This window comes from Caloenas nicobarica, chromosome 6, assembly GCF_036013445.1.
Source record: "Caloenas nicobarica isolate bCalNic1 chromosome 6, bCalNic1.hap1, whole genome shotgun sequence".
NCBI classification, from domain to species: Eukaryota; Metazoa; Chordata; class Aves; order Columbiformes; family Columbidae; genus Caloenas; species Caloenas nicobarica.
In genome coordinates, this window is record NC_088250.1 from 29,823,059 (window position 1) to 29,847,590 (window position 24,532).

General features: G+C 42.4%; 1 protein-coding gene across 8 annotated transcripts in view; it reads right to left on the minus strand.

The window, feature by feature from the left end:
• The window catches only part of CLASP1 (cytoplasmic linker associated protein 1), a 173,666-nt gene that overhangs the window by 92,123 nt on the left and 57,011 nt on the right, over window positions 1-24,532 (minus strand). The gene's annotated exons all lie outside the window — the stretch shown is intronic.

Below are 24,532 nucleotides of genomic sequence, written 5' to 3' on the forward strand. Positions count from 1 at the left end.
AGGTCATTTCAATTCCATAGGAGTGCTTATATTGCAGTTTTACACAGATTAGTTAATCCACTTAAAAAAACAGCCTTTGGTTGAAAGGTGACAGAGTGTTTAGACAGCTGACGTACATGGTGCACGTTATTTATTGAGGCCAGAAAAGCCATCTCAGTCCCCATCACTTAAGCTTCTTCACACTAACACTTCATTCAATATTTGAGACCCACTTCATGTCCATCCCCCTCCAACAGTCCACGGTACACATACACTCTTCACCATCTCAGAAATATCTCCTTTGCAAAATTTCACTTGGCAAAAACTCATGCAGATGCTTTAATCCATCCCTGTTCAGGAAAGCACCCGGGAGTATCTAGTAACAAATACAGACTCCTAGTTAGACACGGAATGAAATTCAATACAGGTTGAGTTTTCTGAAAGTGAGAAAATAAATTGGTAGTAGTAAAGACATTCTAGGGGAGGCAAAAGAACGGAAAGAAAAGCCTGTATTGTCCTCAGCCCAACAGCCTTAAGGAGTTTTCCCTACCCAACGTGGTATTTGCTTATTAGCAGTTGGACAAAGGAGAACTGTCACAAGTCATCTAAAAACCCCAATCCCACATTTCCAATATGCACCTGTGCACGATACCACACTCCAATCACAGCACAACACTGAAATGGCAGGTAGGCAGCTGCATCCAACAACTTAAGAAAAGTGACCAAGGACATATCTCCCTTTAATTCTGATGCTCAGGAAGTCTTAGAATACAGGAAAGGGCTAGGAAAAAAAAAGTAACATCTAAAGGAAAAGGTTAATATAATAACGGGTACTTGGACTGTTGTTCAGGTAAAAGTGAACACGTGAACTTTAACATCAAGGAATTTGAGGTCACGCACCTAAGGAAAAGAACATAAGCCACATTTAGGATGTGGGCTCTCTCTTTAACACCGTGCCCTAAGGCAGCCGTGCTACCTCCCTGTGGACAGCGGTCATGTTCTGACATACGTAACAAAAAAATATTTGAAAAGAGCTCAGGGAACAACTATGAGAATGATTAAAGGATTGGAAAATATGTTTTTAATTAAATTAAATGAAAATTCACTGCAGGAGACTGTTTAGCCTGGCCAGATTCTTAACAAGTTGCTTCATTATATTCTGTGTTAACACAGCAACTCAAGATTTATTAGTGTAGTTTTCCAGTGTGATTTATTAATATTGTTTCTCACCTAACAGAAAAATATAAAACAAGGCCTCTGGCTGGAGGTTAAAAACAAATTAAGTTCTGAGTTTCCCTATTTCCCCCCTCCCTTGCCTCCTCCCTCCATTTTTTGCAATAATCACAGGACTGGCTCCCTGTGAGGTTAGGAGGTGTCACTCAGAATTCTACCACGGTCAGCTCTTAAAAAGAAACATTGAGGGTTTTTTCCTGAAAGATATAGTCTAGTTCAAACATGAATTATTTCAAAAACACTGTTTGGTGAGAGTTGCACAGAAGGTCATGGCAGATCGAAACAGACTTTAAAAAGTATCATCTCTGAAGCATCTAGAAAAGGGTTTAAGTGATGCAGAAAGACTAAAAAAGACTTTGAATACAAAAACTTGTGAGCAAAATTTGCCCCAATTGCATTTATTTCAAAAGCTCATACAGATATTAAGCAAATGACTATTTGTGATATAAATATTACCAGCCAAGAGAAAGTCAGTCATATTTAAAAAATAACAGATACTTTACTGCTTCAAAACCACTTTCACCTGGTAATAAAATTCTCCATCAGCTGCATTTCAGGCTATCTATATGCAGTCTCAGTTAACTCACTTCCCCTTGTATCTGCATTTTTAAAGCTCCTCTGAAAGGAGAAGAGGGTGTGGTTTGCTATCTTGTATAATAAAGAAAAATTCAGAAAAAGAAAAGTATTAAAAGGAACACACTCCTATAGTGTTTTAGCAGTTACATCAACTATCATTTCAGCATAAAACAGGCTTTTCTGAGCATTAGGTACAAAACAACATTCCAAAAAACTAACCAGCCCACGGTTTGGGGGATGTTTGGATTACAATCACATATTCCTTTTCATTAAGCCTACAAACTAAGCATTACATATTTATCAAATCAGGATATCCCTTCGATAACCCAAGAGCATTTTCTCCTCTGAGCAGTGCAGAATGACAGCGCCACATTCTGAACTGCACATCAAGTCTTCCAGCAGCACGTGTGCAGGACAGAAAGAGAAACAAAGAACAGAAAGAAACCTGAACATGGGAGTACAGAAAATAAGAGAAAAACAAGCTACTATACATTACCATTAAAAAAAGCCTTTTTTTTTCCTCCATTCATTGACTCCTGTTCACAATACTCATTTGAACAAGGTTCATATTTTTTGCAGCCTATCTGCAAATCACAAGGCAGTAAATTCAGCATGGGTGTAACTCTCATGCCTCCAACAGAGGTGCACTGAAGCAGAATCAGTGCCACATTCTAACATTAAATAACCATTGAAGTTCTCCCATCCCAAGACCCCCCAGTGCCCATTTACAAGAGCCATGTAGTACTCTCTGTCGGAGACATGCCCTTATAAAAGAGGCCTTTGTCTGCTTACCACTCCGCTGTCTCGGAGAAACAGAGAACACCCTTTGCTTTACGCTTCTCAATTCCTCTACGTTATTTAAGAAGAAAACAAAAATTGCTTACAAGTACATATCCTTCTGCAAATAAGCTTCCTCAACATTCCTTCATATTTTCCATAGCGTGCCCAGATGTAACAGTGCTTCACAGAGCGCTGCGGCTTTCAGTCCAGGACATAATCAATCATTGCCCCTCGTATTCATTAAGCATGCCGTCTTCACACGTGGATTTAAACAGCTACAGCTTCAGTCCTCTCGCTATGACTGCGGCTCTGCAGGATTCTCATCAACACCCATTTCAGCCCAGGAAACTTCAGTTCACTCTAGGAAGGAAATTCCCTGCTAGTGAGGGGAACTCCGGACAAATAATCCGGGCTGAAGACGAGCTGAGTCTGCCTGGCTGGGCTGGCTTACACTAGGAACCAGCCTGACTTCATCCCCTGGGAAGCGCTAACAGGAACGTCTCAACAGCTGTCATCGTTTGTCCATGACGAATAAATTTAGTCATTATTCATTTTAAAACGTAACCCCTTCAGGTCTGGGCAAGGTGTAAAACGGGGAGAAGAGACTGTGCTTGTTTTTCAGAAGCCGCAGTTAGCAAGGGCCAGCGCTTCCCCTGCCTGAACCACCAGCCTGAGACCTTTCAAAGCAAAGCAACTGAGTCTCAAATTTCCTTTGCAATGAAAGGAGATGCTTTGTGGCTTTTAAATACTTTACAATGTCAGGCTCAAAACTTTTAGTTGTCTGTAAGCTTTAGAGAAGATAGGTACTCTGTAGTGACAACACATTGGGGGAAAAAAAAGCTTACAATCATGTCTATTCCTAGCAAAGAGGCCCAACTCAACAAGGTACTAAACTTGTTCTGGCCCCGCTGTGCCAATTTTTCGTATGTCCCATCTCCAAGCATCAGTGCAGCTGAAGTATGCACGATGGATACAACTCGCAAGTATCACCTACATCTCTCTCACAAGAAACTCCCTTTCAGGTGCAGATGAAGATGGATGGCACCAGAGAAACCTGCCTTCCCACCCACCACATGGTGTCCTGCCCCTGGAGCAGACACACAGCTGCTGAAGCTGACATACATTTCAAGGCATCAAAACCCCACGCTCAACCCCTACCAGGTGGGCAAAGCCCAACTCCCTGAAGATCCCTGTAAAAAAGCCAAGAACATGCACAGGCAACCCCACCAATGCCAAAGAACATGGGGTACATTCCTCCTTACTCTTTTTCACCAGACACGACCCCACATGCTTTGGCCGACGTTTTTGAGACAGACACCCCTTGGACACCTCAGCCTATGCCCTCTCCAAAGGCCAGTGTCTGGCACTCCCATCTCTAGCTGTGACTCCTGAAGGACACAAGGCACAGTTCAGTCCTCTCTGTGGTGTCCCACCAGCCTCCAAGTGTGACAGAATCAGCTGAGGTTAAATGCCTCTTCCCATTAGCACACACCAAAACCATGCATGGCCTAGCTGCAAGCCTGCCCAGCTCCAATACAGGTTTCTCCAGGAAAACTAATTTATGAACCCACTGAAGATAAAGGGACACATATAAGCTCCTCAGCAGGATTAAGTGTTTAAAAACAAAAGAGTCACAGCCACAAGCAGAAGTATGCAGGCACAGCACATCGTTCAGGTTTCTTGTTCAGCCATCTCCCACAGACACCCAGCTGCTCTCTCCTGGCCCCAGCCTCTCTTTCCCCACCCTCCACACCAGCCACACAGTTTTGAGACTTTAAAACACCACCTGCTTGGGCTCAGGGATCCCAGTCAGCCCCCCAGTGCCACCCACCACCCCTCTTCCCCTTGGGTCCAGTTCTCTCAGGTTGAACCAGGCACCAGCTCCAGTCCCAGCCTATCCTGCTGCAACCTTTCAGTAGAACTCCATGAACCATCTCAACAACCTTCACAACTAGCTTTCAAGTGAATTCCCAAAAACCTAACCTCAGCAGGGCACCCTCCAAGGGCTCACCAGGACCAAGTCAACCACAATGACAGAGCCTGCAAGGACACACAGATCACCATTACCTTGGCTTCCTTTTCCTATTTCACATACATTGCCCTTTTTAAACTAGCATATATATAACTGTGGGTGGGAGTTTGTCTTCTTAAAAAAGATTTCTACTAAGTCTACACAATGTATATATGTATATAATGATCGTAATCAATACAAGCAACATGGGTGCCATCAGCCACAGGGAAGGGGATACTTAGTGACCCAACCCAAGAACATCATGCCAGGTTTGTTTCTTATTTTAATAATCTTTCCACCACCCTCGTGGTTTCCACTTCAATCCAAAATGTTCCATTTTTCCTTTTTTTAACTATGAAAGAGGATGCTCATCTTCTTGGCTGCTGCCTCATTCTGTCTAATTACAAGCTAACGAGACTACTCATAACCTAACAGGTCTTCAGCTGCCAAGGGGAAAAAAAAGATTCCTGAAAGAAATAACACTTGGAATTGTTTTCTGCTCCAAATACATACTATGTACACAGACAGGTAGTTGTTCTGATAGACATCTCACTCAGTCCCAAGCATATCACCACCACAATTTCAGAGTACTGATGTCTGCCATCCATCTATGAGCAGAAGAACAACCAGGCCAGAGCACCAATAATAAACAAAGCACAGTTCTGTTATTAAACCAATTGCGATATGCTGTATTTAACTAAGGAAACAGATGTAGACCCTGGCCTGACCACATCCAACAGCAGACAGAGTCTGCATATGGAAAGTAAATACCAACTTCTACCAGAGAAAATAAGCAATAGCCCTGGCAGCACTCAAAATCTGCGCTCAAGGACTGGCCTGATCAACCACATAAAATCTTCCTGTAGAAAACTAACATGAGAAATCATGCAAATCATGACCAATCCAGGTTACTTTTCTGAGGAATTTTGTAATTTTCAATCCTGAAATCAGATGGCTCCAATTTAAGTCATATCCACGATGGCTGTGTGGAAGCTTGAGACCAAGAGCCATAAAGACTTGAAAACAAGAAACAAATAAAAAGGATTTTAAATAAGGCTGATATTTAAAACCATAAAGTTGACAATATTGTTATCTTGTTAGCAAGCCACAGCATCCACTCTATAATAGCATACAAACATTAACACAACTACAGATACATCAGCCGAAGTGCCTTTCACAAAGTGGTTAATGAAACTAACACCTGGAAATGGAAATTTTTAAGAGTTTGTGAAAATGTCATTCAGACAGTTTTCAGCAATACAAAAGGTTCCATTAGCTATAAGTACATTTGGAAGAGAGGTGGTAGAAAGGTTTCACATTCCTACAAGTTTTGTAAAAATAAGTAGCAACAGGAGACAACAAAATAGGTGATACTGAGTGAAAGAGCATCAGCTCAAACACAAGCCTTACAGCCCAAAGAATTCACAAAAGCACCAAGAGTTGAGATAAAATCTATTGAAATAGCCAGAATTCATTAGTTCTGCTAATTACTGCAGTACAGGTTCATACAGACACCTAAAGAAGAATCACAAGCCCCTGTGCTAAGAGCTGCACAGACACAGCCCTCACCCCATGCAGATTAAAAAAAATAAAATTAAAAAACTGAGACAGGTACAGACATGCACACAAGGCAGAAAGAGTGAGAAGACAAGATAAGGATTTGTTTTCCTCAGAGTCCTCCTTGGAAATACAACATTCCCACAGTGCCCTTTCCAGCCAGCCACACAGCTTTCCTCCAGACCTCGAGAGCATCAAGAAATCCATAACGCATACCTTGGAAATAAAACGACACCTACCCCAAAAGCCCAGATGTTTCCATACGGTTTCGATTTGAGCAAAGCCAGCCTTCCCCCACCCAACCTGTACCCTCCTCTCACCCAGAGGTTCATCATCAGCCCTTCCAGGGCACCCATCACTGCTCCCAGCCAGGCTGTCCGTACAGACACAATTATCTCCCATCACAGCCTTCCACAAACACACCAATTATTTTACTCTATTAAATGCTCCACAACAAGGTGTTATTTCTGGTTTTTGCTGCTACAGCTTTCCCTGCTGACTGCACTTGGCAGTGCTGTCCTCCTTTTGTTCTAGACCCTTGAAAATGCCTTTTACATGGCACCAGGTAGAAACACGCCAGCAGCAGCGCCCAGCACAGACATCGCCCCCTCCTCACTGTGCTCTCCTTAGCATAGTCTTCACAGATAAAAATCCAAAGTGGGTCATATACCCTGAGCCCTAGAGCCCTACCAGTCAATGAGAAAGGCTATTTACGCAGGATGGACCAGGGGGATCTTTCAGAGTCAGGAAATATCTTCTTCCAGACCTACAGGAACTAACAGCCTATTGCAGGACTGGTATAGATGCAGGAAAGCATTTGTTGATTCACAAACAACAAAAAAGCAACCGGTTTTCCATTTTAATATCAATCCTCTGTGCTGCATAGTGCCCATGTTGAGGTTTCTACTCAGCCTTCACAACATTTAATTATTTAGGCAAATAATCACATAAAAGAAAGCAAATTCTTCTGCCTTGGTTCACAAGACAGCAAAATTCAATTCTGCAGCAGCACAGGAACTCCCTCAGGCACCATCTCCATACATACACATGGTTGGCATGAAGAGTGAGTAACAAACCCTTCCCCTCCTCGCCCTCACCTCCAGGTTTTTGCCAGCTCTTGACACTTGCTGGAAAACAGACGGCACCAGGCTGGGCTCCCTGTGCCCGCAGCAAGCCCCACCTCTGTCGGAAATGCAGGCAGCAGGTAAAATGGGCCAAATTAGCAAAATCCAGCTACTGGTCATCCACACCACACCCACAGCTTGCCCTGCTGGGGTCTGTGTTTGACCTTGCACAGTGTACTTGTTTTGAAAATGATACAAATGTGATTAAAAAGCACAGTCATTCCACAGCAGCTAGAAGTATTTGTTATTATTTTAACACGTGAGTGAACAGAGTTGTTGAGGAACATTCTCAAGGGTGTGAAAACTTCAGGGCATTGCTAGAATCTGGATTAGGTTCCATTCTTTATCCTAAATCACTTTTTCTCCCTCCTCCTAAAGGTGTGAGTAGTGTCCCAAATACTTGATTTTCTCAATATTACCTTCAAAACTGTTTCATGCATATTTGAAAAAGGACATTTGCAAGTGGCATTGAGAAACTATAAATCACATCACAAGATATTAGAAAGAAAATGTTTTAATTTAGTTTTCTTGACAGGTTGCTTGAAGCTTAGCAACACTTGCAGTTGAGTTCTCTGTATTTCACAAGGTTGGTACCCAACAATGCTACAGGGAAACAGCTACTAAAGCCAGGCCTAAACCGAGCTCCCAGGGAGACAGCTGCTGGCAACAACTTGGGTCTAATTTGCCAAAACCCACATGAAAATGCAGAGAGCTGGGCAATCAATAGGTGAAGTTTTGTCTTACCTGGGCTGTCTAGATCCTATGTGAGTGAATTAAGAGATATACCAGGAATCTGAAGCCTTTAAATGGACAAGTGCATTTCACTTGCAAAGGACAGGAGCACGGCGTGCAGTGTGATCAGGTGCCTCCAGCCCCACGGACAAGGTTGAGGTTTCCAGCTATTAACTCCATCTGTTGCCATGACATCATCAGATGAGGCATCTCCTCCAGCCCACACTCCCCAACTGGCATCCCACACACAAATCCCTCTGCCCGCGACAGTAATTATCACAAGCGGAGCTCACCTAGATTAGACTGCCCTAACACATCATTGTCAGCGAAAGGAAATTGCATTTTGTATTGCTACCACTTATTGCTTCCAGAAGGGCTGCTGGATTTCTATACATGCAGCATATGGAGGTGTAAAGCATTGACAACTGCCATGGAGAGCTGTATTAGGAAGGAAAGAGCACCCTAACATTTTTAGGACAAAGCACTGTTACAAAATGCTGTTTTCTGCCTGGAAAGATGCCCAGCAGAGAGGGATCCGGGGGTGTTGATTGACAGCCGGCTGAATATGAGGCAGCAGTGTGCCCAGGTGGCCAAAAGGGCCAACAGCATCCTGGCTTGTATCAGGAATAGTGTGGCCAGCAGCACTAGAGAAGAAATTGTGCCACTGTACTTGGTGCTGGTGAGGCCAAACCTTGAATCCTGTGTGCAGTTTTGGGCCCCTCATCATAAGAAGGACATGGAGGTACTGGAGAGAGTGCAGAGGAGGCGACAAAGCTGGTGAGGGGTCCGGAGCACAAGTGTGATGGGGAGCAGCTGAGGGAGCTGGGGCTGTTTAGCCTGGAGAAAAGGAGGCTGAGGGGAGACCTTATCGCTGTCTACAACTGCCTGAAAGGAGGTTGTAGTGTGGAGGGTGTTGGTCTCTTCTTCCAAGTAGCAAGTGAAAGGACAAGAGGAAATGGCCTCAAGTCGCACCAGGGGAGGTTTAGATTGGACATTAGGAAAAATTTCTTCACGGAAAGGGTTGTCAGGCATTGGAACAGGCTGCCCAGGGAAGTGGTGGAGGTACCATCCCTGGAGGTGTTTAGAAGGTGTTTAGACGAGGTTCTCAGGAACATGGTTTAGTGCTAGAGTTAGATTAGGTTATGGGTGGACTCGATCCTGAGAGTCTCTTCCAACTGAAATGATTCCATGATTCTAAAATGGCCCAAAGCATTTTACTGCCTTCATTTACCCAGAGCACATTTTAGGGGGGCAGAAATGCTGCAGGAGACCCCACTTCCAGCCACCACAGAACATCCTCCCTGGTGCAAACCCTGATACTCCACAGAAGTCCTGCAGCAGAAAGCCTTCTAGAAATACCTACAAGGAGATAAAAATGCCTAACTGCAGCCTTGTTCCCTTTTGGGGTAGCTCTCAGAGGACAGCTGGGTCAGTGACTTCAAGCCAGTAAGATGTGTTGGAGGGACCCATGGAAGTTGTAGCACCAGCCCTGTCCAAGACCTTTGTTTAGGTGTATTTACAATCAGTAACAGGGGCAACATGCTGCCTAGCACTTTGCATTTGCCAGCGGATGACTATCCTATGAGACAGTGGGGCATCCTAAACTTTCCAAGGAATCCCCTCTGAGCCAAGAAACACATGTGCAGTTATTCTTGAACAACAACAAAAGAAAAAAAGAAGAAAAAAAACAAAAAACCCACAAAGCAACAACAACATAAAAACACACCCAAAAAACCAAACAAAAACCAACCAACAACAAAAAAACACACCCCCCACACACTCCAAAAACAAACAGACAAAACAAACCAAAACAAAACAACAAGGCTGTCAGCCTACATCTCCTACACAGCCACAGAAGACAGGAGCCAGGGCTGCTGTCCTGAGACATTCCTCTGCCTGGTTAAAGGCTAATGCAAGAACATAGGTACCACAGCTGCAAAAACTATGTTATGCATATTACACACCAATGACTCCCACCCAGAATGCCTGGCCTGATGCATAATTAATATACTTTAATTAGATAACCATTTAAAATACTGTAAAATGCTCAATGGGGCAATAATCATGAGATAAGAACATCTAAAACTGCAGGTGTATGAGACAAAAGCACCACCATGAAAGAAAGACCGGGGAGCAACGGGCAGTGACTCTGCACCCTACATGCATCTACTACAACAGTTATGAACAGGAATTTCTACCATAAGAAAATGCTGCTGCTTTATAAATGCTTCCTCACAGGCAAGTGTTCTAACCACACCACCCAAGTTGCAGAAGGCAAAGGCAGGGACTGATGCTGACCCTTGCTCTGGGAGTATTTAGTAGCAGTGAGCGGCTGCATCAGCACTCTCCTGATGCATTAAAAACCAAAAGTTTCTGCCTACTCTTCACTAATAAAGCTAACACTCTGAGGTGGATTCTTGCCCCACCACCACATCAATTCACCTCTGTGCAAACAAGCAGAGCCTGGCTTTGGTAAGTCACACACAAAATATCGTACAAGCCACACTTCAGCACCATCAGGCCAGTGCCAAAGTCTGCAGCCGCACCAGCTTCTGTAGATTCAACTACAGCCGGAGCTCAGATCAGCATCACATCGATTTTGGCAGGCACAGAAGCAGCAATGGTCTGCCATCAATCAAGCCACTTTTGTTTGTTCTCTTTTGAGACACTGGGGATTAAAAAAATGGCAACTAAATAATTAGCATTCTACATTTCCCAGGAGCATTGTAAAAAAAAAAAAAAAAGCAGCGGGACCACACATGAGGATCAGTGACTTCAATGGTAATGTAATTTTTTTTAAAGCAAAAAGTAGAAACCAGCAGATAACAGATTATGAAAACATTTTGGACTCTAATGACTAGTTTGGGAAAAAAAAAAGCACCCAACCTGAAAACAATAAGGCATGCTTTACTTTTAGTGAAAAATGCTTTTTCAGTAACTTTTAGAAGTTACTATGAATTTTCAATAATGCTTCTAACCTTCTAATGCATCTAACACTTCTAATATTAACTTTCCACAGATTTCTTCATGTATGATCTGGGTAGGATTATTCCCATTTTTTGACACATAGTGGAAACAGAAGCAAAAAACCCCTCATCATTAATACGACTTCAAATAAAAGTACAGTCTGAATTCCTGATCTACAAGTGGAAAACTCCAATTCCTGAGACACATCAGTTTCTTGGGCCCTCTTCACCTACCCTTGAAAGCTGCATTTTAAACAAACCATTGCCTCAAGGAAAAAAGTCAGGAGGAAAAAGGCTCCAAAGCCAAAAACGTGTCATAGCTTATAAAATATTAACAGTCAGCATGGCTTCTGTTTTCCCAAAGCTTGTTTCCCCCTGCTGCAGCTCCTTTAAAAAAAAATACAGATCTAAGCTCCTTCCCTCCACATTCCTTCCCCATAAACAATCATCATTAGGTACAGCAAATAAAGTGGTCATATTCAGAGGGGGACAAAGAGAAATAAAAAGGCAGTGTCAAGACATTGCATCTGAAATATGAATGTTTTATTTAAAAGCCTAAAGTCATTAATGATAAAAGGAATAAAATTTTTAGCAATGTGAAGCCCTGACCAAGCAGGACTCTAATGTGCTACCAAAAAAAAAAAAAGCGCTTCTTTCCCAAAGAGCTTACAATATAAATAATGCAGTCACAAAGCACAGTTCAAAAAAAAAAATACTGTTATTCAGACTTTATATACAGGAAAAATAAGCACAAAGATCCTTCTCCCTTTTTAAAGAAAAAAGGCTGTTAAAAAAATGCAAGTACTTGTGTCCTAATCAGTCTGTTTAACATAAACCTGCCCAACGCACTCTTATTTGACTCCGTCAGTTCTGGTATTCACTTTCTCCTCACAGCTCAGCATCCTTTTTCAGTCACCCTCAGGTCTCTGCACCTCACTTAGCCAAAACTTCAGCCTGTCACCCAACAATCCCAAATTTTCTGCCATAACTGAAGGTTGGTCAATTATTAACTTTGATGCCACATCTGGTCATTTGGGTTCTTCAATAATCATTGTTTTCCTCCCATATATTATGTGCACATATTATTTCCACAACTGTGACATCCATGAAAGAATAAGAGAAATCAGTTTCCCCACATAAAGCTACTTACTGAAAAAGATCAGTGACAGACCATTAAAACCTCAGTTCATCTGACCTGAATTCTAACAGTTCCTCTACCATATCTCCTGTATCACTTGACCCTGACTCCAAGACCAGCTTACCCACAAGAAAAGCTTAACAAAAGCACTAAGAGCGGGCTGATTTCAACCTTAGTCACTTGGCTTAAATCAAAGTTCGGAACTCGGTAAGATGTGGTGGAAGCAATGAATAAATATACTTACAAGCAGGCAAAAGATCTCCTGTGGTACAAGGACAAAGTCTGTCAAGTAAAGCGAAGGCTGAATGTGCCTGAGGACTCAGACTCATGATCAAATTATTGCTATATAACAAGTTATAAGACACCAGCTGAGCCACAGTAACAGCCCTTGTGCTGCTCTTAACCCACAGCAAATGCAAGGTAATATAATTTAACTTAGCCCTAAAGAAAGAAAGTTAAGCCAAGCAGAACCATTCACATCTACCACAAAGAACACAAGTATTAACCACAAGCCACTTAAACATCTTACTCAGGATACAGCCATTACAGACTTCACAAAATAGTGACCTAAATGGAATTGCAAACATGAAAATATTCATTGCAGAGTCTGCCTTAGCCATTTTCATCACTGCTAAAAAGAAAAAAAAAAAAACCACAGCACAAAAAAAACCCAAACCAAACACACACCCACCATGTTCAGCTTTCCTTAGCAGTGACACTTTTTTTTTTAACAGACTACTCTGCCAACTTAAGAGTAGCTGATGTACAATGAGATTCAGACAAGGTGGTGAGCACTGTTAGTTTAAGTCTTACCATCCTTCCTCATTCAGAAAAGACACCGAAATCATTAGGTGAGGCAACATCAACAGCAAACATTTGCATTCACAAAACATAACATCTTGGATCCGGACATCCATAAGGAATCCCAAATCCAGGCAGATGCAAAGGAAATGTCCATCTCAGTCTCACAGGTTAACCAAACACAACTGATGTCCACCTGTATAGACTTCCGGCTTCACACAGGCACACTTGCCTCCACGCAAAACTTGAAGAGTTGGTAAGTCAAAAACAAAAAGAAAATACTTCATTAATATAAGGAATCATTTTCCAAAGAGCTTGAGATCTCTCCTCTCCCTTAGGCAAGTCTGGCTGGCACAGACATTTTGTTCATCTGTGACCCTGAAGGGTCACTGCATTGATAACTAAAAGGGACAAATTAGCAGCTTCTTCCTCCTTGTACTGATGTGTCTGCCCTGTAGATAGCTGCTTCCTTTGTACATGACATTTACACCTTATTCCAAATTGCAAGCTGTCAAGTGTAGTCCATATAAAGACTCAGCTCCTAGAAACAAGCTGTCCCCTTTTCCACAGCCTGCTCGTGCTGTAGGCAGAAGTCGCCAGGAGAACAGACTCCATTACATCACTGTGTTTCTGCTTTGCTAAATACTGTGTCAAATAGCGAAGAAAAATCACAAAATGCATGTTAAGATGAATAGTTCCTACGTTTCTTTCAGTTCTAGGAGGTACAACACACCCTAAACTCATAAGCCTTAAAACTTACATGGATTTTTACTACTCAGCTAGAAACATGTAGATTATCCACCATAATGAAATCTCTTTTGAAGTGCCAACTTGTTCCAGTATCACCTACACAGACTCCACACCCTGGCAACCTTTCCTGCCAACCGTGAGGAGTCTACCAGGAAATTAAGCCTATGAGGTTATTCTCTCCATTTGGCTGCCACCGGGCACCATCCGTCTGTATTCTAAATTTGCTGGGTAATTTGGAGTTGGGTGGGGTATTTTTTTGAGAAAGGGTAAAAACAGGGATCAGATAAAGGCAGGACACTCAACTAAGTGATTTCTACTGGCAGCATAGTGGTCATTTTTGGTCTCACTGTGGTCAAGCAATGCATGTAACAAGGTAGCCAGCACAGAGCTTAATATGGTACTTGATGTACATTGTCCGAGTTCATTTTGGGAGATGGAAATAGGCTCTGGAAAGTAAAATCTACAGGGAAAGTAATGATCCTTGTACATCATTTATTTCACAATAACCTCTCACTTGGATGTGCAAAGCTATGCACTTGTATTAAACACAAGTATATATATTTGGTGGTTTGTATTTATTATTTGTACTACATGGTATAGCAACATCAAGAAGCCAGGTGACACAAACACCTTCCTTTTACTAACTGAAAGAGACACTGATGTCAATCTTCAAATTATGACAACTAGTTACAGACTTTATCTGAGAGTTTAATTTTTGAACCTTTAACTTCTGGGCTTATTCACCTGAGTATTCACAGTGACCCACAGCCCTGCAAGTACATCTGTTCCAATGCACACACAACTTCAACCAGTTGTAAAAAGCATTTGAAAGCAGAGACTCACCGTTTCCATTTACTCATTCACCAAGTAAAAGGAGCTTGACAAGCCAGTAATTTATTTTTAAATTATAATACTGCTTAGGAGCAATAGTCAGGTTCCAGACTGTTATGCATTTGCTTTACACTTTCACAAATCAGAAGCAGAAAGAGTGACCATGTCAGTGTTATGCTACATTTAACTAAGTGTTAATAATCCCTTTGACAGGCAGGATTACTCTCTGTTAGCACATTAAAAAATGCTCACAAACTCCATGACTCAAACACTATCAGGTATGGAGGTGGTAATAGCACAGAGGAGGTGTGAAAGTGGAGGCAGAGATGAGCACCAAATTAGCAAGTTTTTATAATTAGCAACTGTTTCCAGGCACTGCTTAGACTATCTGAAGAGTCAGTGTGAAGAATATTAAAAGACTAGCATGAACAACTGACCACAGTCTACAGAGATGTGAAATGAAGGAAAACAGAAAAGAATATCAGTAGCAGCCTACCAGAAGATGTCAGCAGACTGGGCTGCAGATGAAAAAGCCACATAACTTTTTCCACCCAATTCAGTAAACTTTAACATGCAATACAGACTGCTGGTACCTTGTTGTTTAACCACAAACACCAGGGAGCACTCACAAAGCACTGCCATCTGCCAACAGCTGTTACTGAAAACCAAACAGGGGTAAGCCAGCAGTCAGCAGCACCCTGCCTCCAGAAGCAGCCAAAACTCAGAAATAGGAATAAAACGTGTGGTAAAATAGTGTCTTACCAAATCCCTAAACTCAAATTCCATGCTCAATGTGCAGATAAACCTTCAGCATTTCTGGCAAAGGCAAGTACCAGTTACAGCTTAAGGGGCCTGCTGGACTGCCATCTTTGCTGGTAACCCAGAAGTAAGAGATTTCTGTCTCGGGATAATTATTCTTCGTATGTCACCAACTGCTTTATCAGCTATGAGCCTATTTAGAGAGAAAAGGTTTTGTGGGCTCCCCGAACACAAGAGCAGGATCAGTCTGGTTCATCTGAGGCTCACAACTCAACCACTTGGATCACTTGAGCCACCTGAATCACTCGCCTCCACTACAGAGCACTTTCCAAGTAGCAGTAATTATTATTTTGTCCAGAGTGGAACCGAACGGCTCTGTTATACAATGGCTATTTACTATTTGTACTGCTGTGGCAGCCTGAAGCAGTGACCTGGTCCCACAGATACCAAACACAGCCCCCCAGCTCCGTAGATGTTGCCAAATTTCGAGTCCGTGCTTCGGAGCCACCCTTGGGAAAGGGTCTGGAAAGGGATGAGACCTTTGCCGTTTGGCACTATGGAGAGAAGAACCTCTAGCTGTCTTATGGAACTGAGGCATGTCCTACCTTTGAATTTCTTCATGCATGTCCTACTGTCATTTAGACTCCACACCTAACAAGAATGGCTCCTTAACAATAAATAACTGAAAGGTCAACAAGCATCTTGCTAAAATGGAAAAACCCACAAATAAATCCTACCATAAACTAAAAAAAGGGGACAAGCCCAAGGATTTCAACTTTAAGTTACAATTTTGAACTAAGAGCAATGACAACAAAGCAGCCTCAAGCCTGTCCAAGTCTCACTCCTGCAAGCACACCACCATGCTGGTAAATCATCTGGTTCTCTTTAGCAGCCATCTGTGCTTGCCTTCACTTACAGAAGAATTAGCAAACAGAGGAATTGGCACACGTGAAGCACAGCACGTGACAGACAACTATATTTAGATTCACTTTCAGCTTTGCTCCAGAGATTGAAAGCAAGCAAGATCAGGTATTTTATCTGGGAAACGTGAGTTTCAATGCCACCTTTACATACTGGCAGTCATAAGAAGTCAATGCTGCAATTAGTCTCATTTTGAACTGTTTGCCTTGCCTTCTTTCCCATGCAAAGCTCCATGAGGCCCTACTATTGCACTCCCCCCACAACCTGGAGACTGAACTGATGAAGCCTTCATTGAAAAGCAGAACAGAGTAGATGGGCCAGAGAACTTCCATTCTTCCTTTGTTTTATAGTAGTTTTGTGTTTAAACACTAGAACGTACTAATTCCTGCAAGCATCTGGAAACTCCATCACACTGACACAAAGTATGACTGATAATTACTACCTAGAACATGGGCAGTCTGGTGGTGGTGAGGGCAGGCTGAGGTGAGTGGTTCTTAGGTTACATTTAAACCAGGCTTACTTAGCTTACTTTTGCAAACATTATGAGAGAAGAGGGTCAAAACTTTACTTGGTCACAGAGAAAAAAATTGATTTAACTCATCGTGAGTTAAAATAAGTGTTTAGTTTTCCTACATGGGGAACAGGAACACAGAGCTCAGCCAGCAAAATACCATTAGAAGTAAAGGTTCAGAAGACTCGTAAAAAGTATTTTGAAGAACGGTGTGATGGAACAAAATAGAGTCTCTCGTACTAATTTGTAGTAAGCTGCTCCTCAGATAAACAATTAGAATATATCCATCTTTAAATATCAAGCTTTAAGTTCTTAATATTAAAATCAAAGAGCAACCTACATCTTAATTCTTCACTAAATATGCCCACATGCAACTTGACAGTCACACTGATGACAGACCAATAAAACTAGAATAGTATTCTCATCAATTCTGGTATAACACCAAATCAGCAGAGGATGTACAGTGATACAAGCTGCCATTTATAGAGGTGCCTCTGTTGTGGCTTGGAGGCATTTCATGCTGATATCAGGTTGTGTTGTTAGCTGAGGTCACATTTTCTTCTGCCTTTAGCACTGTTATCGCTCTTGATAAACTGAAGTGTTCAGTAACAGACAAACCACCTCAAATGACACTGGAAATCTTTGACTTCAGCTTGCTAACACACACAGCTATAAAAACACTGAATTAAAAAAAAAAAATTAATTTGGAGCTCTTTGATAACTACTGCCTCCTATTGAAGGAAAAATACAAATACAAATCATAGAATAATTTAGGTTGGAAGGGACCTGTGGAGGTCAAATGATCCAGCCTGCTTCCTAAACCAGGGCTGATAAAGTCATATCAGGTTGCTCAGTGCCTCATCCAGCCAAGCTTTAAAAGTCTCCATGGATGGAGATCCTCTGGGCAACCTGTTTCAGTGTTTCACTAGCCATCCTCAAAGCAAAAAAGCTACCAGCTCATGGCAAAAAGGAGCATAAAGCTCTCCCCTCAGTCTCTGTAGTACTTGAATAAAAACAAATGAAAAATCTCTTGCTGGGAAGGTGTTATCTCCAGTTTGGACATTTTCTGGAATCAGTGGTCTATGCATTATAGGTACAGAAAAGTCAAGATTCTAGCTCAAAAATTAAGAAATGAGCTGCTTACAGTCTTTAATTGGCATTTGTACTGTGTGTTGTTTTACAGAAATCACTTCCATGCCATAATCACTCCCACACTCTCGGGCAGAGTGCATAGCGCTGCTTATACTACACTGCTATAAGCAAGAAATAGTTCGGACAAAAATAGGGACAAGCCTGCTTTATAGCCCACGATAATAAATAGGATTCGGGGAGCAAAACGAAGGGGAGCAGCAAGCAAGGACCACAATGTGCATATTCGAGATCCACCCCAGACTCAGATCCTTGGAGAAAGCCCACTGTAGTGAGACAAGACCCAGCACATCACAAAAAATAAAAAAACTGAGGAAAGCACTAGAAACAAGTATGAAATTTCTCATGGGGGAGGAGACACAGAGTAAGTTTCAGTGACCCGGTGCATAAATATTTTGCCTGGGGAAGCTTGGGATCAGATCTTATTTAAGTCTCCGGTGAAAAGGAACGTGATTGTCTCTCCACATCATAGAAGGTCCGTGTGATTAGAGGTCTCTGCAGGTTCAGCTCCTGGCCAGCACAGAGCTCAAACAGCAGGAGCAGAAATTGGAGCTGAAGGGCACTGGCAGAGCCGCTGCCTCTCCAGGCCTGGCTCCAGGACTGCCCCGATCCCTCCTGCTCACCAGCAAGAGCTGGGGGGCCAAGGGGGAGAAATATAAATGATCGAGAACAAAGTTAGACCCATTATTCTTAAAGCAGACCTAATTAGAAATGTCGGGTCTCATTAGGAGCCAGAGCTCCACCAGGCAGAAGTCCCATTACTCAGGAGACATGTATGTGGAAGACATGCATCACTGCTTAAAGATGCAAGATGTACACATCTCTCTTTTACCTATACCAAACCTGAAGGGAACAGCCTCATTACATGGGAGTGGAGGCAGCACCAACTCTGTAAGAGCCAATGCCAGTTGCATAAAGAAAACACTTTGAGAAGCAGTGCCAACACTGTTCCACACATAAAACTTCTATTTCCCCCTTCTCCCTAAAAGACTAGGAGCAGTTGTGCCTAAAATACCCATACAAGGCTATTACAACATAGTCAAGCAGCAGTTTACAAAGTGCTCCTTTCATTTCCCATTGAAATCACCAGAAAGATCCCATTAACATCAGAGGGAACAGATTTAGACTAAAACAAAAGTATAAGTTTATCTTTCCTACTTCTACATGTAAGTGTCCGAAACTCTCTATCAAACCAGTATCCATCCCAGTCTCCAATGAAGTCCAGATACGGTTCATATTCATTAGACATTGGCATCAGCATCTAACACCAGAAACTTCCATGTCAAGCATCTAAAGGACTTCTGTGGTGCCCTGACGAGCTCTGAAGGATGGTAGGCCAGGTCTGCCACATGAAAAGGAGCAGGTCTGGAAGTGTAGTTGCTATAGGTTTTGCCACTCTTGAGAAGAGCAGTTCAGGTGGCACTGCACAGTGAATAAAGGGTATATATACCTCTATAGTGCACTGTTTGTACTAAAATTCACCTGGCTTGACTTTGAAGGTCAACTGCAAAGACGCAGCCATTAGCAGTTTTCCTCATGAAGATGTGGCTGCAGTGAGCTCCCTTCAGGCTACGCATAGGGTGTAAACCAAGCCAGGATTATTCAGGGCTGTCTGCAATTTTGGGCTTCAGGGAATAAACAAGACCGACCCAAACTGCCTCACAAAGCAACAAAAGGATTCCTTTGACAGAGCAGCAGGGCAGAATTAATTGCTTCAGCAGGCAGAAGAAACCCAGTCATTATGCAGTATTTGCTGTCTTAATGCTACAAAAATAGGACGCTTTTATGTATTATAGTTTGGTTTTGCTCTATTTCACATCACTATATTTATGTTGCAAACAAAATACTTCAGCCAAAATGAATGAAGGAGGAGGGCAACTTGGCCAGACCAGGGCTAAGTACGGACAATGCATGAACTGTACTTCCCACTGGAGTAACAAATCGGCACTTGTCCACCCCTGCATTTAGAAAAAAGGACCTTTTCATGCCCCCGACTCATGTGGCTGTAACTGCAGTTATTGTTCTACCGCTGTATGTTAAAACTGGATACACCATCTGTATTAGTATGTCTTTCTCAGAAATGGACTTGATAGTCTCATCTCATCCAGCTGGTGAGATGATACAGTCAATGATTTGAATATGAAAAGTGACTAGATGTGAGAAGACTGTCAAGCCTGCAAGCATTTGCTCTTAGGTTCTTTAGAAATCAACCAGGTGCTTTTCAGTCTAATATTTGAAGAAAATCTCATGGTTATGGAAGCTGCAGCTACTGTAGGTATGCCATACATACACTGTTGTGTAAAGGCAGGGATGTTCTTCATCACCAGCAGGAGGAACACACATTTCATGTACTCTTATTGCCCCTAAAAGCTTGCCCTATAGTTCATGGATTACCTTAGGGTGACTGCTGTCCTCAAAGGCTGCTAATTACTACAGTTGAACTCATTCACTTGTTACATGCTCATCCTGAAAACAAATTTCATCAAATAAATGAGAGCAGCAGCACAGGAATTCAGTGTCCCACAAGAGGTGCAAAAAAATTTCATCTCTCCCCCAAGCAGCCTTTGGCCATTGCTGAGGCTGCTGATTAAAGACAGCAATTTAATACTAACTGGGGCAGTGATTCTGTATAAAAACAGCCCAGAGCATTTGCTTATGAGAAGTATCAAGACACTGCTCTCAAGAACCCAGGACCTAGCCAACACACAAAAAAGGGGGAACAGAAGACACTCACCCCTCTGCCGCTTTTTGTGGAGACTGAACTGTTTGTGAGCCTCAAGCAGAGTTTCCTACATCAAGAACACACTTCTGTAATTCTTCCCATAGCAGCAGAGAACGTGACACCTTCTCTTGTGCTCACTGAAGTACTTCACTGTGCTTCCCCAACAAGCACTAAAGACAGCATGTGAAATACATAAACAAACACAACCCAAATAAGCCTCACAAATCTGCAGAATATACAACTATGGGATACCTCTTACTCACACCAAGTTGCCCTTAGCATGACAGCCTTCCTTTAGGATATTTGAGTAATTTGTACCCCATCTCTCAGAGAACTGTTGAGAATTAAAAGGCTGACTGAAAAATCACTGCTCCATTCACAATGATCGATGTGTGTGCACGCACACGTGTATGAACCATCCCATTGATAAATTTGCCCCAGAAGATGCTGTGTATAATAAATGACAAAGGTAACAGATGAAAAACATGAGATTTAGAGTTAATCCTTTCATGTAAAAATGTCACTGGAGTTAATATTGCTCCAGCCTTGACCCCTAAACTCGTTCTCACAAAAAATCTATAAAGGATAGACAGCTGGGCAAAGCAGCAAAGAAGATACCAGGAAACTGATCCAGAAATTTTAAGGACTATGACCACAGCAGATCTGAGGCTTTGTTTTACAGATGAAACCAACCTGACACAGCAAGACATGAACGAAATTGGAGGAAAAGGCCATGGCAGATACTAAGCATTACTGAAGTGTGATTGTCTCTGCAGCTTTACCAGATGTTACTGCAGTTTCCATGGGACAGGTGTAGGATCTTCAACTCCTGTTATGGACACTGGACTGTAAATTTCATCCCTGCAACCTGTTCCAAGTTTCATGTGTTCTCTAAGACAACCATTGAGGCCCCTCAGATCCACATGGTACTTCTACCAAAGGGGAAGAAAAGAACAGGTGCTGCATAAAGCAGCCCATCTCCAGATGTGCAGGATATTCATGTATTTAACCTCTGTCAGTGTTAACAGAATTGTGCACAATAATCTTTTGCTCATGAGTTCCACATTAAACAGCATCATTTCATCATTGAGCTGCTCACTCCTCTAGCCTACATTTTATGCACATCTGTTGCCATGAAATGCAGTGATATAGTGGTTCTGCTTGGTTACACCAAAGTTTTGACAAAAGAGCGTTTCTGTGTTTTTGTCAAACCCCCATCAGGGGTTAGAGAAGTGATGATACACACACAACCAAAGCAACTCTGGTCTACTCTCCTTTGCAAGGGAATCCTACGGTCAAGGTACTTTGGATTCAACCCACAAGACACAATAGCACTAACTCACACACTTATTTTTCTTCTGACATTTGCTACTACCACAGTTCAGACAACCAGTGGTGACCTGGAGGTCAGACATTTCCCAGCAGATAAAACCAGCTGGACTATGGCCCCAGGCTCTTCATTCCACCAGCTGATCTTTCAAAGTTGAGACGTTCCCAGCATGATGAAATTATCACGCTTCATGAACAACAAATATGAGCTTGTTTTCTTTAATAAGCAGTTAAGTATTATTCTCAACTCCTCTTTTGAGCTGGACAGGAGGAGTCAGACTGAAAAGTTCTCTCAGCTGTAGATGGTGACACTGTCCAGTGACAGGTGATCTAGTTTGGGATGAGAAGGAGAACCATTCTAAACAGGTGTTGGCGTTTTGTTCCTGAAACTAGGAGACATTTGTTGACAGTTCACAAATAACACCACACACACACATCCTCTGCCTCCTCTGAAAATACATGTAATAACTGCCTTGGAAAGGCATTGTGAAACCATAATATTCCAAAAGGATCCAAGCCCCTAAAATGCCTGTGAAAATGGCATGTATTGTTCACATGTAGAATTCCAGAACATACAGTTTGCCCAGATGATTTCCACCTTCTAATCCATTACAAAAAGAGCTGCACATTCACTCTCATCTCGAGACAGTAAATATCAATACAAAACCAAGGTCTATACAACTCAGATATCAACAATCTCAGACTTCCTAAATTTAGTCTGCTACATCCACAACATAATAAGGATTTCAACAGGACAACAGGTACACGTAATGGAGATAAGAGGGGGAAGGAAAAAGGAACCGATGCAGCTTTTGCAAAGATGGCTAAACAGAAATCATCTCTGAAAGCTGAGACGAAAGGCACGGGTTTTGATCTACCAAAAATAAACGCAATACATGCTTCTATCCTGTAAATTCACTCTTCACAGGTGAATAGATGCAGAGCTCCTCTGCATTTCCACATCAGCTACTCCCCTCCAGCCCCTCTGACTTCCACAGATACCCCTTCTGTTACAGAAAGGCAGTTAAAACGCAAAAATGCAGAAAAGCCAGTGACACCTCCATTTGGTGCATTCTTAGAACTGTGATTCAACGTTAATTCAAAAGTACTTCTAACCAATTTAAATAATCTTCCCAGCTGATGCTGCAAGAGGAAACGGTTCAGAAATGGAAGCCTCGGTGATCACTCAAAACCATCACAGACCAGGAAGGGTGTCTGAAAATCCACCTGTCCTTCACCTCTCACCACCTCTTCTATTCCCTTATATATACATGCTGTCTCTTTACTCCAAACAGATAATTTATCATATTTTATAGTAGCTTTAACTGATAACCTTGATGCCACCAGGCTACATATATTTACAGGCTTTTTTTTTTTAAGTTACGCTTTTACTGCAAGATTGCTTCAGTCTCTTTACACCATTAAAAAGAAATTTAACAGGCAAATATTAAGATGCTAATAAATAAGCCCATCCATCCCTGTGGCACATTCATTAGCACCCACCTTTCCCCGTGGTCATTATCCGCGGCGCTGGGGAGATGCTGGGGACGAGCAGCCCCACGGCACACACAGTACATGGCTCTCGGCAACTTCACCACCAGCAAACTCTCCACCCTCCCGAGCGACTTCTCCGCGCTGTGACCTCGCAGGCGATTGCCACCTCTCCTCCAAAATAAAAGCCTGCTCGGCATTCTGCTCAGCACCATGTGTCCTCCTGCGCCTGCCTGCTCACATCCCTCCCTTCTGAACTGGAGAGTTTAAAATCCAGGAGGCAGTAATATGCTTATTTACAAAGCTGTGTAACAGAAAGGGAGCAGAGCTTGTCCATTTATACCTTCCCCAGTGCTGCACTATCAGTTAATAGTACTCATTCAAATATCAGACATTACTGCTCTCTCAGCCCCCATGCAGGACCTTGCTTTTTTATGCCACAGGAATGCTGGGTCAATAAAAGGAATCTTCTATTTCAACTTGAAAACAGTGTTCATAGAGAACAAGCCCTAAATGAAGTAAAATTGCACAAGGAGGTACAAATGCAGAAAAGCACAGTGCAGCGTTTGTTGGTTCAAAATATCTCTATGTTATCACTGACAGTCGCTCCTCCTTCCCGTCTGTAATTCTGGTGCTTGGATGTGTGTGTTGACAAACAAACAACATCCCAGCCACAGACACACACCAATGCTTGGCAAACGGGGGTGATTTTTCCTCCTTATAAGAAGCATCAAAATAGCATTTCAGTGATTCTGCTTTATTACCAGCAATACACAGGAATCTAGAATAGTTCTAGTTTCCATCTCGTTACCTCCAAGTTGTCATCTTCACCATAAACAGAATTCATTCAATAAATAGCATATTTACCTTGAGCAGTACTCCAACTACAGAAGTAGTTCTGTTCAAGAGCAACACTGCTCTTCCTTCACAGGCTTCCAGTAACTGGAATGGTCACATCTGCTATTTTAGTGTTGTTTTAATTAACCTGCTTATTCTTAGAACACTAACTCACATGCAACTACTGAAATTGCAATCCTCCCCTCACCTTACTCTGTGCAAGGGTCCATGAGAGAAAAATCTCAGCTCCAGAATTCTGGCTTTAAATCTCCTGCTTTGATTTCTTTGCAGCCCAAGACCACTGCCACTTCCACTATCCCTAAATCTTGCCCTCC